At 37.9% G+C, this 12,133-nt stretch overlaps 1 pseudogene across 1 annotated transcript; it reads right to left on the bottom strand.

Moving 5' to 3' along the window:
- Window positions 1-2,463: 2,463 nt before the first annotated feature.
- Window positions 2,464-4,452, bottom strand: LOC307182349 (gem-associated protein 2-like; annotated as a pseudogene). Its single transcript has 4 exons — window positions 4,441-4,452; window positions 4,127-4,173; window positions 2,920-3,377; window positions 2,464-2,871 (listed from the first exon to the last, which is right to left on the bottom strand). The product of its transcript is annotated as a gem-associated protein 2-like (transcript).
- Window positions 4,453-12,133: the final 7,681 nt, after the last annotated feature.

The raw sequence follows: 12,133 nt of genomic DNA, 5'->3' as shown, positions 1-12,133 counted from the left end.
GTTTGTAGAAAGTACGAAATTGTATTTCAGCCCAGCTCCCTCTTGAGATAAATGAAAATTAATACTAAAGCCAAAAGATTTTTGATTAGAATTTGATGCTGCTTCAAGTAAAGCAGGGCTTACAACAACTCTACTGATGAGCGTCTCACGCTCACTTCTAGGAGCAAGAAGGATAGGAATGGGGAGAAAGATGCCTGCCAAGTTCATGGATAAAAGGGATTTCTGGGCCTTGAATATTTTTCTCTCAGAAGCGGAGAGTCCCTTTCTCATTTTGAATAGCATGACTGCGACCGGGCTTGTTGGACTCAGGGGTACCTTCTCCCTAGTCTTCTGACTCTGGCAGATCTGGGAGACTGTGGGTGGCACTCAGTGTCCAATCACTTCTTGTTTGTACCCCTGTTTAGGTTGCAGAATAAGATAGCATCTGGATAGGAAAAAAATGGTAACTTGGTTGTTACCATTTAATAAATAACTATGGTATCTGGAGTCATAACAATGAAATATCTGGGCATAATTAAATATATATATATGTAGATTGTATAAACCAGCATCTTTTACACAGCCTGGTTATAAATTGCTTGAGCCAGTTTGATTACTGGAGTCATGTTAGTAATGAGACTAGGAATATAGCCTACAGATTTAGAGGCTGTTGATGAAGTGGGTATCTTGTAGGAAAGCAATGTATTGTAGAGTAATAGAGGTTTCGGCTTCTCTGTCCCATCTTTAATTGAATTAGAAATTTTGTTTGAGAAAGGAAGGTTAGAGTCTCAGTCTCACATTTGGTCTCAAGTAAGCATGGAAGCTGGAATGTTAGGTAGAATTTCACCATCATTGTTGCCATTGTCCACTGTCCCCTGAGCACACACTGCCATAGGCCAAAGGGAGGGCAGCTTATCCATGGTGAGAGGTCAGCAGTTTGCAGAGCAGGTGAGAAATTATTACAGCTGCTACATTGCATTGCTTTCTCAGCTGTAAATGAGGCTTCTCATTAATGAATCATGCACACAGGCTGCCAGGGTCTCAGCATTAATTGGCACTAATGGGAACATCTTATGGTTGAAGGGAGAGCTATGGGAACCACTTTAAGTCTGATTGTATTTGGAAGGGAGCTTGGACAATTTACATTTTCCATGAAATTCTAGGGCAGCCTTACACAACACATTTTCATTCCAAACCACAAGTAGATCTGCAGAGAAGTGTATCGAATTCTTCATGAGAGACAAAGAATATCAACAAGTGTTTCAATGAGATTTTCCATTCTCTGTCAAGCATGGCACCTACAGAGAGTGTCTGAATCTGCTTTTTACTGCACCATGCATTCTAAGGCCTAATGCAGTGTATGTAATTTGCTTTATTCCTTTGAGATCATTCAGCAGGGATTCAGTGCAAGTTAGCCCTGAGGAAATTTTGACCAATAAATTTTGTTTAAAAAATGTGTCCTCCCATGATAATGTACTGTTATTCAACAAAATAGGCTGATACAGAAGTTTAATCTGAGCTGCCTAGAATGTTTTACCCCTTAAGTGGAACTGCTTTGTATTATTTATTTTTTAGCCCCCCAAAAAGAGCCCCTTGTAATTAGTTTTGTGATGTTTGGCATTGAGGAATGGATATTCACAATGTTGGTATAGGTCAGACCTTTTCAGATCATGCAGCAAATGGGTAAATCCTGCTTCCCAGAACACCTCACGCCCATACTACACCCTAGAGTGAATTGGAAAAAAGGCATGCCTGCCTTAAGGTGGATGCACCCACACAAAGGCACACTGCAGCCCCCACTTGCTCCTTCAGTTGGGTGCTCCGGTGCAGTGCACAACCTGTACAAGGTACAGCTACATAATAGCTTTGATATCATCCTTGTGAATGTTAGCACCTCTGTAACCCAGCAACGAGTCTGTGGGAGGGACCCAGCACAAGCAAGCTGATCTTATAAAGAAAAATATAGGGCCCAGAGAAGAAGATGTGGAACAGGTCTATGGGGAAGCCACAATAACGACATAATTTTTAGTGGAGGAGAATGTAATAGAAAGCTTGAGCTCCACATCCCTGAAAGCTATTTTTTTCACATTTTCAATTCAATTTTTATATGTGTATATGTAAATAAACAATATAACAGCACCAAGGACCTCTGTAAAATTTCATCATACAGTTTCTGTGCAGGATGCTTCATCAATAAATGGCACTTAATGTGGTTTAAAAACATTTGATTTCAGAAAACTCTTTAAACTGTCCATCAGAAACTGGGTGGGATTTTCCAAAGACACTCAGGTATTCAAATCAATATGATCTGTCTTCTGAATATCAGCTTGAGTTACACAGGCTAAGCTGAGGACCCTTCACATAGTGTTGAAGATATGATGCAATTTGCACTTGAATTGGCATTGCACTGCCTCAGACTTAGGCTGCCATCATCACAAGTATCTTCTATCCCTGAGATCAGCTACATCAAGATGGCTTATCATCTCAATCACATTGGTGAAAATACCTGCTAACCAAGCAGATTAATAAATTCAAATTCATCTTTGCTGTCCACTAAGAGCCTCACTTCAGAGCACCTTCTTGCAAGCTGCCAAATTAGTGAATGATCCTCAGGTAATAAAGGTTTTCCAAGACAAGCCAATAAAGCATAAAGTCATCATCCCGATTCTGTAATAATTCTCTTTCTCTAAGCCAGTTACTCATAAATTCCAAGACACTAGTTACTGTTGACTCATTTATTCTGCTAACAATAAGAAGCAAGGGAGGAAAACCAATCTGGGTATAATCCATCCCAGGACTTTAATTTGTAGCTGATCCAACAGCCCCTTCTGCATATAACATTTCACCCAGACAAAAGTTTTTACAGCTTGCTTCATCTTCAGATTTTGGAAGAATGAAGGATATTTATCCCGGGAAAGGAGAAATAATTACATATTTTACATAGTTGAAAGGCATGATCCTGTTACTACCCAACTGCTGAGATTTCCAGTGACTTCAGTGTCTGTTCACGCTCTGTTGAACAGTTGAAAACGGTGCTACTTGTTGCTCTTGCCTCTGAAGTTTGGAGGAATATCCTTTAGGAACAGGTTTTTATTCTGAAAGAGAAACATTCACACTTTGCTTCCTTTTCAAATTCTTTGGGTCGATGTGAGCTACCACATCTGGACATTGAGCTACTTCAATCTAGACTGGCCTCAGGGATTCCTGAGGCATCCTTGGGGATAGAGAGGGAGCTAACTTTTCTGCCAAGTTGCAGGGCTCCACTGGCAACATCTGAGGCATCAAGTCTTCCACTGCAGACTCCACTGGCACCTATGCCATGGTTTTCAACTCAGCCAGTTCCACCCAGCACATGTACCAAGTCTAGGTTGGTCACTGCACAGGCACACAAATAAGCACTTTCGACAGAGAGATGAGCAAGAGATAGGCCTTAGGGGGCTAAATTATGTATGAGTAAGCCTGTTGGTTGTATCAAAGTTAAGGTTCCAATGGTGTAATGAAGATTTTGAATTTAGTTCTTTGCAGAAGTAGTGATCAACATCCCCCAAAGGTATTTTTTATTTTTAACCAATACAACCTTAGAGTAATTTGTTCTACAGTTCATCCATTGTCAGAAGTAAATATTTTCTTTAGGATTGAGTAATTTATTGCTGGAAAATAATATAGGAATCTTTTAGTCCTACCCTTTCATTTCACAGATAAGAAATCATGTGTACAGTTCAGTGATACATAGCTAGTTAATAATGATGGAGAGTGGCCTAGAATCTAGGTCTCAGGACAAGAAGTCTATTTCACATTCCATCTGTGCCATGCTAAATGCCCCAAATACATGCCCGTGTCCCAGGTTCAAGAGGTGCTTTTAAGTCTGATATTCTGCTGTTGGGTGACTGCATCTGATATAGCCTACCCATACCCTTCCTGCATTAATACTTTTGACTTCTCTCCTCTCTGTCTTCATCTTTGCAAAATGAGGAATGATAATCTTCTGAACTATCCTTTTGAGGATAGTTGATACTCACAGATGACAATGGAAATGGCATTCCCCTTGGTTTAGGGAGTTGTATTAGCTGACCTCTATGTTTCCTTTCATCTTAGGATCTAGTTTTGCCAGCATGGCAACCTCTTTCTCTTTTGCTTATTTAGTTACCTTTCCTTCTCTACTCTTATGTCCTTCTTGAGGGGCAATACCAAGACCTGTTATGGTACAATAAACAAGGTTAAAATAATGTTTTCAGTCCACCACCCTGCTCTCACATCCCCATCCCTTCTCCCATTTTACACATTATACACACACACCCTTGCTTACATATAATATTGTGCTGATATATTGGATGTAACAGTATATTAGAATTAGTCCACTGTGGCTCCTTAAATTAAGTCTAGTAGATCCAATTAGAATTTGGTGCTGCTTTAGTAAAGCTGTGCTTAAAATTACTCTACTGATGAAGGTCTCATACTTACCTTTGGGAGCATCTTCTATTTGTGACTGGACCACTCATGAAACTCTGAGCAACTGGCAGACCTACAGGCCTCTTCTGGGACAAGCTGCCAGCGCAGGTCCTTATTGCAAAGGTAGCTAAGCTTTTTGGAATGTGACTTTAAGAATCTGGTCACAACTGACTGAACCAAGGATTGTTCATCACAGGAATATATTTATTGACTTAACATTGGACTAGCAGCCTTTAAGATGACCAATAAGGTTTCTCTATATTTTATAGTGAATAATAAGGTCTTCTGTCTAGAAGAGAGTTAATGCAAGATACACAAGGAGAAGTGGTAGATACCAGCATTGGAGTAAAAATAAAGAAAGCAGAAAAGTCACATAAATAACCTATTTGTCCCAAACATTTTGTCTCCAAGTCATGATGGTCAAGTAGGAAATATTTGGGGTTTAGAGTTAGGTAGATTTGGATTCAAACACTTCATGTCTTCTTTGAGCCTCAACTTCCTTATTTTAAAAATGAGAACAGTAATACCTGCTTCAAAGGATCATTAAAAATATTAAATGATAAAGTGTTTTAAAAGACAGGACATAGTATATATATCAAATAGGTAAATAACTAACAAATGGCAGCAAATAAGGGAATAGCTCATGAATTTCTTGAAAAGATTAAATGAGGTAACATGTGCTGTGCTACAGACACAGCATAGGCATCTATTTATAATAAATGTTCCCTTTGTCCCATGTGATTCCAGGAAGTATAAAGACTTCCTTTAAATATCAAAGTAGACTTGAATTTCTGGTCTTCATTTGTTCATGTACTCGAGAAATGTTTAGAGAGAATCTGCCATATGCCAGACTAGAATAGAAAGATAAATCAGAAAGAGTTCCTGATAACTGGGAGTGTGTAGTATGGGTTTCAGAGAGACAGGAAAATAGGTAAATGACATTTTAATATGGTGAGTGCTATTACAGGGTGTTATGGTAGTATGCGTGGTTATCCGAATCCTTGAAGATTAAAATCAATACATCAAGAAGCATAAATTCCTCTCCCAGAAACCAATCAGAAGGATATTCAATGCCTGGAAACGCAAACCAACTACTGCATGCAAGAGGTACGTAAAAGAAGACCACAGTGTCTGTGAATGCCGAGAAGAGAGGAAACATGTCTGGTTAGCAAAATTCAAAGGAGATGCCCATCATCAAGAAAACAAAAGCTTTCCTCCAACACCATCTGGCATAAGAAAGGTCTGAGTTAATAGTAAAATAGCATTTTGTGCATTTTAGCTTCCATTATGATGTTTCCTGTGTTTCTCCTCTTTTTAGATGAGACTGAAGTGAGAATATTAGCTGCATTAATCTATCCATTCATCCAAATCCTCACTCCCTGTAAAGCATGCCATATGTGAAAGAAAAGCTTTAAAAATACATAATGCTTCTATTTTGATCTCCTTCCAGAAATAAGCACTATAAATCATGCCCAGCCACCAAGTAATATTGAGCATCTGTTCATGGCATTTAAATGTCTAAAGGAGCTAAGGTTGTTTAGCCGAGAAAGGAGAAAACCAGAAGTAACATTTGTGACAGTCTATTATTCAAAGGGCAGTAAACAACTATTTATCATACCCTCTAAGGAATGAATAAGAGAAAAGAAGCTTGCACGTATAAGTATAATTCAACTTCTTGAATATAAAGTTTAAAATGAAACAGTGGAATAGTTACTTCTACTTATCTATAATTATATTTATACATGTATACCTATATACATACAGAATTATAGAACCAGGATGTCCCAAATTTTATATCAAAGGCAAAAATTGGGGGAGGACAACCAGAAAGCTGTTTGAGAACCATGTTACTTCATAAATATATATTTTTAAAAGTTATCTACAAACCTGTTTTCCTCAATCAGCAAGTACTCATTGAGTAAATAAAATGTTATCAGACCAAATATTTTGAAGGATTACAAAAAGTCTAAATTGTAATCCCTACACTGAAGGAGTTTATAGTCTGGTTGGGAGACAAAGTGAGTAGATAAAGCAGTAGAAAATATAATGTTATTCATGATTATATCCTGTATTGGTTGTGTAATGTAGATGGCAATATTGCACGTGTTCTGAAGATGACAGGCTTAGATTTGGAAGTCTTATATTAGCGTGGAGGCAGGGAAACTTGAATTGATATAGTTTTTAAAAGTTTTAAATTTTTTATACAAATTTTAAGGTTACACTTCATTTACAGTTATTATAAAATATTAGTTATATTCCTCATGTTGTACAATATGTCCTTGTAGCCTATCTTACAACCAATAGTTTATACCTCCCACTCCCTCACCCCTATATCACCCCTCCCCATCTCCCTACTGGTAACCACTAGTTTGTTCTCTGTATCAGTGGGTCTGCTTCATTTTTGTTACATTTACTACTTTGTTTCTTTCTTTTCTTTTTTTTAACATTATATTGCGGCAGTCTTGGCACATCTTTGTTTTTATAAATTTATTTATTTATATTTATTTTTGGCTGCATTGGGTCTTCATTGGGGTGCGTGGGCTTCTCATTGCAGTGGCTTCTTTTGTTGCAGAGCACGGGCTTTAGGCATGCGGGTTTCAGTAGATGTGGCTCGTGGGCTCTAGAGTGCAGGCTCAGTAGTCGTGGTGCACAGGCTTAGTTGCTCTGTGGCATGTGGGATCTTCCCAGACCAGAGATCGAACCTGTGTCCCCTGCATTGGCAGGCGGATTCTAAACCACCTGCGCCACCAGGGAAGTCCCACTAATTTGTTTTTGTTCTTTTTAGATTCCACATGTAAATGATATCATACAGTACTTGTCTTTCTCTGATTTATTTCACTTAGCATAATGCACTTCAAGTCCATTCATGTTGCTACAGATGGGAAAATTTCATTACTTTCTCTGGCTGTCTAGTATCGCATTGTGTGTGTGTGTGTGTATACATATATATATACCATCTCTTCTTTATTGATCCGTTGATGGACACTTAGGTTGCTTTCCTATCTTGGCAATTGTAAATAATGCTGCTATTAACATTGGGGCATGTGTATCTTTTCAAGTTGGTGTTGTTATTTTTTTCAGATATATACCCAGGAGCGGAATTGCTGTGTCATATGGTAGTTATATTTGTAGTGTTTTGAGAAACCTTCTTACTGCTTCCCCAGTGGCTGCACCAATTTATATTCCCACCAACAGTGTATAAAGGTTCCCTTTTCTCCACATCCTTGCCAGCATGTTATTTGTGTTCTTTTTTTTTTACATCTTTATTGGAGTATAATTGCTTTACATTGGTGTGCTAGTTTCTGCTTTGTAACAAAGTGAATCAGTTATACATATACATATGTTCCCATATATCCTCCCTCCAGCATCTCCCTCCCTCCCACCCTCCCTATCCCACCTCTCCAGGTAGTCACAAAGCACCGAGCTGATCTCCCTGTGCTATATGGCTGCCTCCCACTAGCTATCTATCTTACGCTTGGTAGTGTATGTATGTCCATGCCACTCTCTCGCCTCGTCACAGCTTACCCTTCCCCCTCTCCATATCCTCAAGTCCATTCTCTACCAGGTCTGTGTCTTTATTCCTGTCTTAACCCTAGGTTCTTCATGACATTTTTTTCCTTAAATTCCATATATATGTGTTAGCATATGGTACCTGTCTCTCTCTTTCTGACTTACTTCACTCTATATGACAGACTCCAGGTCCATCCACCTCATTACAAATAGCTCAATTTCGTTTCTTTTTATGGCTGAGTTATATTCCATTGTATATATGTGTCACATCTTCTTTATCCGTTCATCCGATGATGGACACTTAGGTTGTTTCCATCTCCGGGCTATTGTAAATACAGCTGCAATGAACATTTTGGTACATGACTCTTTTTGAATTATGGTTTTCTCAGGGTATATGCCCAGTAGTGGGATTGCTGGGTCATATGGTAGTTCTATTTGTAGTTTTTTAAGGAACCTCCATACTGTTCTCCATAGTGGCTGTACCAATTCACATTCCCACCAGCAGTGCAAGAGTGTTCCCTTTTCTCCACACCCTCTCCAGCATTTATTGTTTCGAGATTTTTTGATGATGGCCCTTCTGACTGGTGTGAGTTGATATCTCATTTTGGTTTTGATTTGCATTTCTCTAATGAGTAATGATGTTGAGCATTCTTTCATGTGTTTGTTGGCAGTCTGTATATCTTCTTTGGAGAAACGTCTATTTAGGGCTTCTGCCATTTTTGGATTGGATTGTTTGTTTTTTTGTTATTGAGCTGCATGAGCTGCTTGTAAATTTTGGAGATTAATCCTTTATCAGTTGCTTCATTTGCAAATATTTTCTCCCATTCTGAGGGTTGTCTTTTGGTCTTGTTTATGGTTTCCTTTGCTGTGCAAAAGTTTTTAAGTTTCATTAGGTCCCATTCGTTTATTTGTGTTTTTATTTCCATTTCTCTAGGAGGTGGGTCAAAAAGGATCTTGCTGTGATTTATGTCACAGAGTGTTCTGCCTATGTTTTCCTCTAAGAGTTTGATGGTTTCTGGCCTTAAATTTAGGTCTGTAATCCATTTTGAGCTTATTTTTGTGTATGGTGTTAGGGAGTTAGCTAATCTCATACTTTTACATGTACCTGTCCAGTTTTCCCAGCACCACTTATTGAAGAGGCTGTCCTTTCTCCACTGTACATTCCTGCCTCCATATCAAAGATAAGGTGACCATATGTGCGTGAGTTTATCTCTGGACTTTCTATCCTGTTCCATTGATCTATATTTCTGTTTTTGTGCCAGTACCATACTGTCTTGATTACTGAAGCTTTGTACTATAGTCTGAAGTCAGGGAGCCTGATTCCTCCAGCTCCGTTTTTCGATCTCAAGATTGCTTTGCCTATTCGGGGTCTTTAATGTTTCCATACAAATTGTGAAATTTTTTGTTCTAGTTCTGTGAAAAATGCCAGTGGTAGTTTGATAGGGATTGCATTGAATCTGTAGATTGCTTTGGGTAGTAATTTTCACAATGTTGATTCTTCCAATACAAGAGCATGGTATATCTCTCCATCTGTTTGTATCATCTTTAATTTCTTTCATCAGTGTCTTATAATTTTCTGCATACAGGTCTTTTCTTTCCTTAGGGAGATTTATTGCTAGATATTTTATTCTTTTTGTTGCAATGGTAAAAGAGACTCTTTTCTTGATTTTCTTGATTTTTCATCATTAGTGTGTAGGAATGCCAGAGATTTCTGTGCATTAATTTTTTATTCTGCTACTTTACCCAATTCATTGATTAGCTCTAGTAGTTTTCTGGTAGCTTCTTTAGGATTCTCTATGTATAGTATCATGTCATCTGTAAACAGTGACAGCTTTACTTCTTCTTTTCCGATTTGGATTTCTTTTATTTCCTTTTCTTCTCTGATTGCTGTGGCTAAAACTTCCAAAACTGTGTTGAATAAGAGTGGTGAGAGTGGGCAACCTTGTCTTGTTCCTGATGTCAGTGGAAATGCTTTCAGTTTTTCACCATTGAGGACGATGTTGGCTGTGGGTTTGTAATATATGGCCTTTATTATGTTGAGGAAAATTCCCTCTATGCCTACTTTCTGGAGGGTTTTTATCGTAAATGGGTGTTGAATTTTGTCAAAAGCTTTCTCTGCATCTATTGAGATGCTCATATGGTTTTTCTCCTTCAATTTGTTAATATGGTGTATCACATTGATTGATTTGTGTATATTGAAGAATCCTTGCATTCCTGGAATAAACCCCACTTGATCATGGTGGATGATCCTTTTAATGTGCTGTTGGATTCTGTTTGCTAGTATTTTGTTGAGGATTTTTGCATCTATGTTCATCAGTGATCTTGGCCTGTAGTTTTCTTTCTTTGTGACATCCTTGTCAAGTTTTGGTATCAGGGTGATGGTGGCCTCGTAGAATGAGTTGGGGAGTGTTCCTCCCTCTGCTATATTTTGGAAGAGTTTGAGAAGGATAGGTGTTAGCTCTTCTCTAAATGTTTGATAGAATTCGCCTGTGAAGCCATCTGCTCCTGGGCTTTTCTTTGTTGGAAGATTTTTAATCAGAGTTTCAATTTCAGTGCTTGTGATTGGTCTGTTCATATTTTCTATTTCTTCCTGATTCAGTCTTGGCAGGTTGTGCATTTCTAAGAATTTGTCCATTTCTTCCAGGTTGTCCATTTTATTGGCATAGAGTTGCTTGTAGTAATCTCTCATGACCTTTTGTATTTCTGCAGTGTCACTTGTTACTTCACCTTTTTCATTTCTAATTCTATTGATTTGTGTCTTCTCCTTTTTTTTCTTGATGAGTCTGGCTAATGGTTTATCAATTTTGTTTATCTTCTGAAAGAACCAGGTTTTAGTTTTATTGAACTTTGCTATCATTTCCTTCATTTCTTTTTCTTTTATTTCTGATCTGATTTTTATATTTCTTTCCTTCTGCTAACTTTGGGGTTTTTTTGTTCTTCTTTCTCTAATTGCTTTAGGTGCAAGGTTAGGTTGTTTATTCGAGACGTTTCCTGTTTCTTAAGGTAGGACTGTATTGCTATAAACTTCCCTCTTAGAACTGCTTTTGCTGCATCCCATTGGTTTTGGGTCGTCGTGTCTCCATTGTCATTTGTTTCTAGGTATTTTTTGATTTCCTCTTTGATTTCTTCAGTGATCACTTCATTATTAAGTAGTGTATTGTTTAGTCTCCATGTGTTGGTATTTTTTACAGATCCTTTCCTGTAATTGATATCTAGTCTCATAGTGTTGTTGTCAGAAAAGATATTTGATACAATTTCAATTTTCTTAAATTTACCAAGGCTTGATTTGTGACCCAAGATATGATCTATCCTGGAGAATGTTCCATGAGCACTTGAGAAAAATGTGTATTCTGTTGTTTTTGGATGGAATGTCCTATAAATATCAATTAAGTCCATCTTGTTTAATGTATCATTTAAAGCTTGTGTTTCCTTATTTATTTTCATTTTGGATGATCTGTCCATGGGTGAAAGTGGGGTGTTAAAGTCCCCTATTGTGAATGTGTTACTCTCAATTTCCCCTTTTATGGCTGTTAGTATTTGCCTTACATATTGAGGTGCTTCTATGTTGGGTGCATAAATATTTACAATTGTTATGTCTTCTTCTTGGATCGATCTCTTTATCATTATGTAGTGTCCTTCTTTGTCTCTTCTAATAGTCTTTATTTTAAAGTCTATTTTGTCTGGTATGAGAATTGCTACTCCAGCTTTCTTTTGGTTTCCATTTGCATGAAATATATTTTTCCATCCCCTTTCTTTCAGTCTGTATGTGTCTCTAGGTCTGAACTGGGTACCTTGTAGACAGCATATATAGGTCTTATTTTTGTATCCATTCAGCCAATCTGTGTCTTTTGGTGGGAGCATCTAGTCCATTTACATTTAAGGTAATTATCGATATGTATGTTCCTATTCCCATTTTTTAATTATTTTGGGTTCGTTATTGTAGGTCTTTTCCTTCTCTTGTGTTTCTTGCCTAGAGAAGTTCCTTTAGCAGTTGTTGTAGAGTTGGTTTGGTGGTGCTGAACTCTCACATTTTGCTTGTCTGTAAAGGTTTTAATTTCTCCATCAAATCTGAATGAGATGCTTGCTGGGTAGAGTAATCTTGGTTGTAGGTTTTTCTCCTTCATCACTTTAAATATGTCCTGCCAGTCCCTTCTGCCTTGCAGAGTTTCTGCTGAAAGATCAGCTGTTAACCTTA

The sequence above is a fragment of the Stenella coeruleoalba genome (genome assembly GCF_951394435.1).
Source record: "Stenella coeruleoalba genome assembly, chromosome: 2".
NCBI classification, from domain to species: Eukaryota; Metazoa; Chordata; class Mammalia; order Artiodactyla; family Delphinidae; genus Stenella; species Stenella coeruleoalba.
The sequence above is the reverse complement of the archived record's forward strand: the minus strand, read 5'-3'. Positions and strand labels throughout refer to the sequence as shown.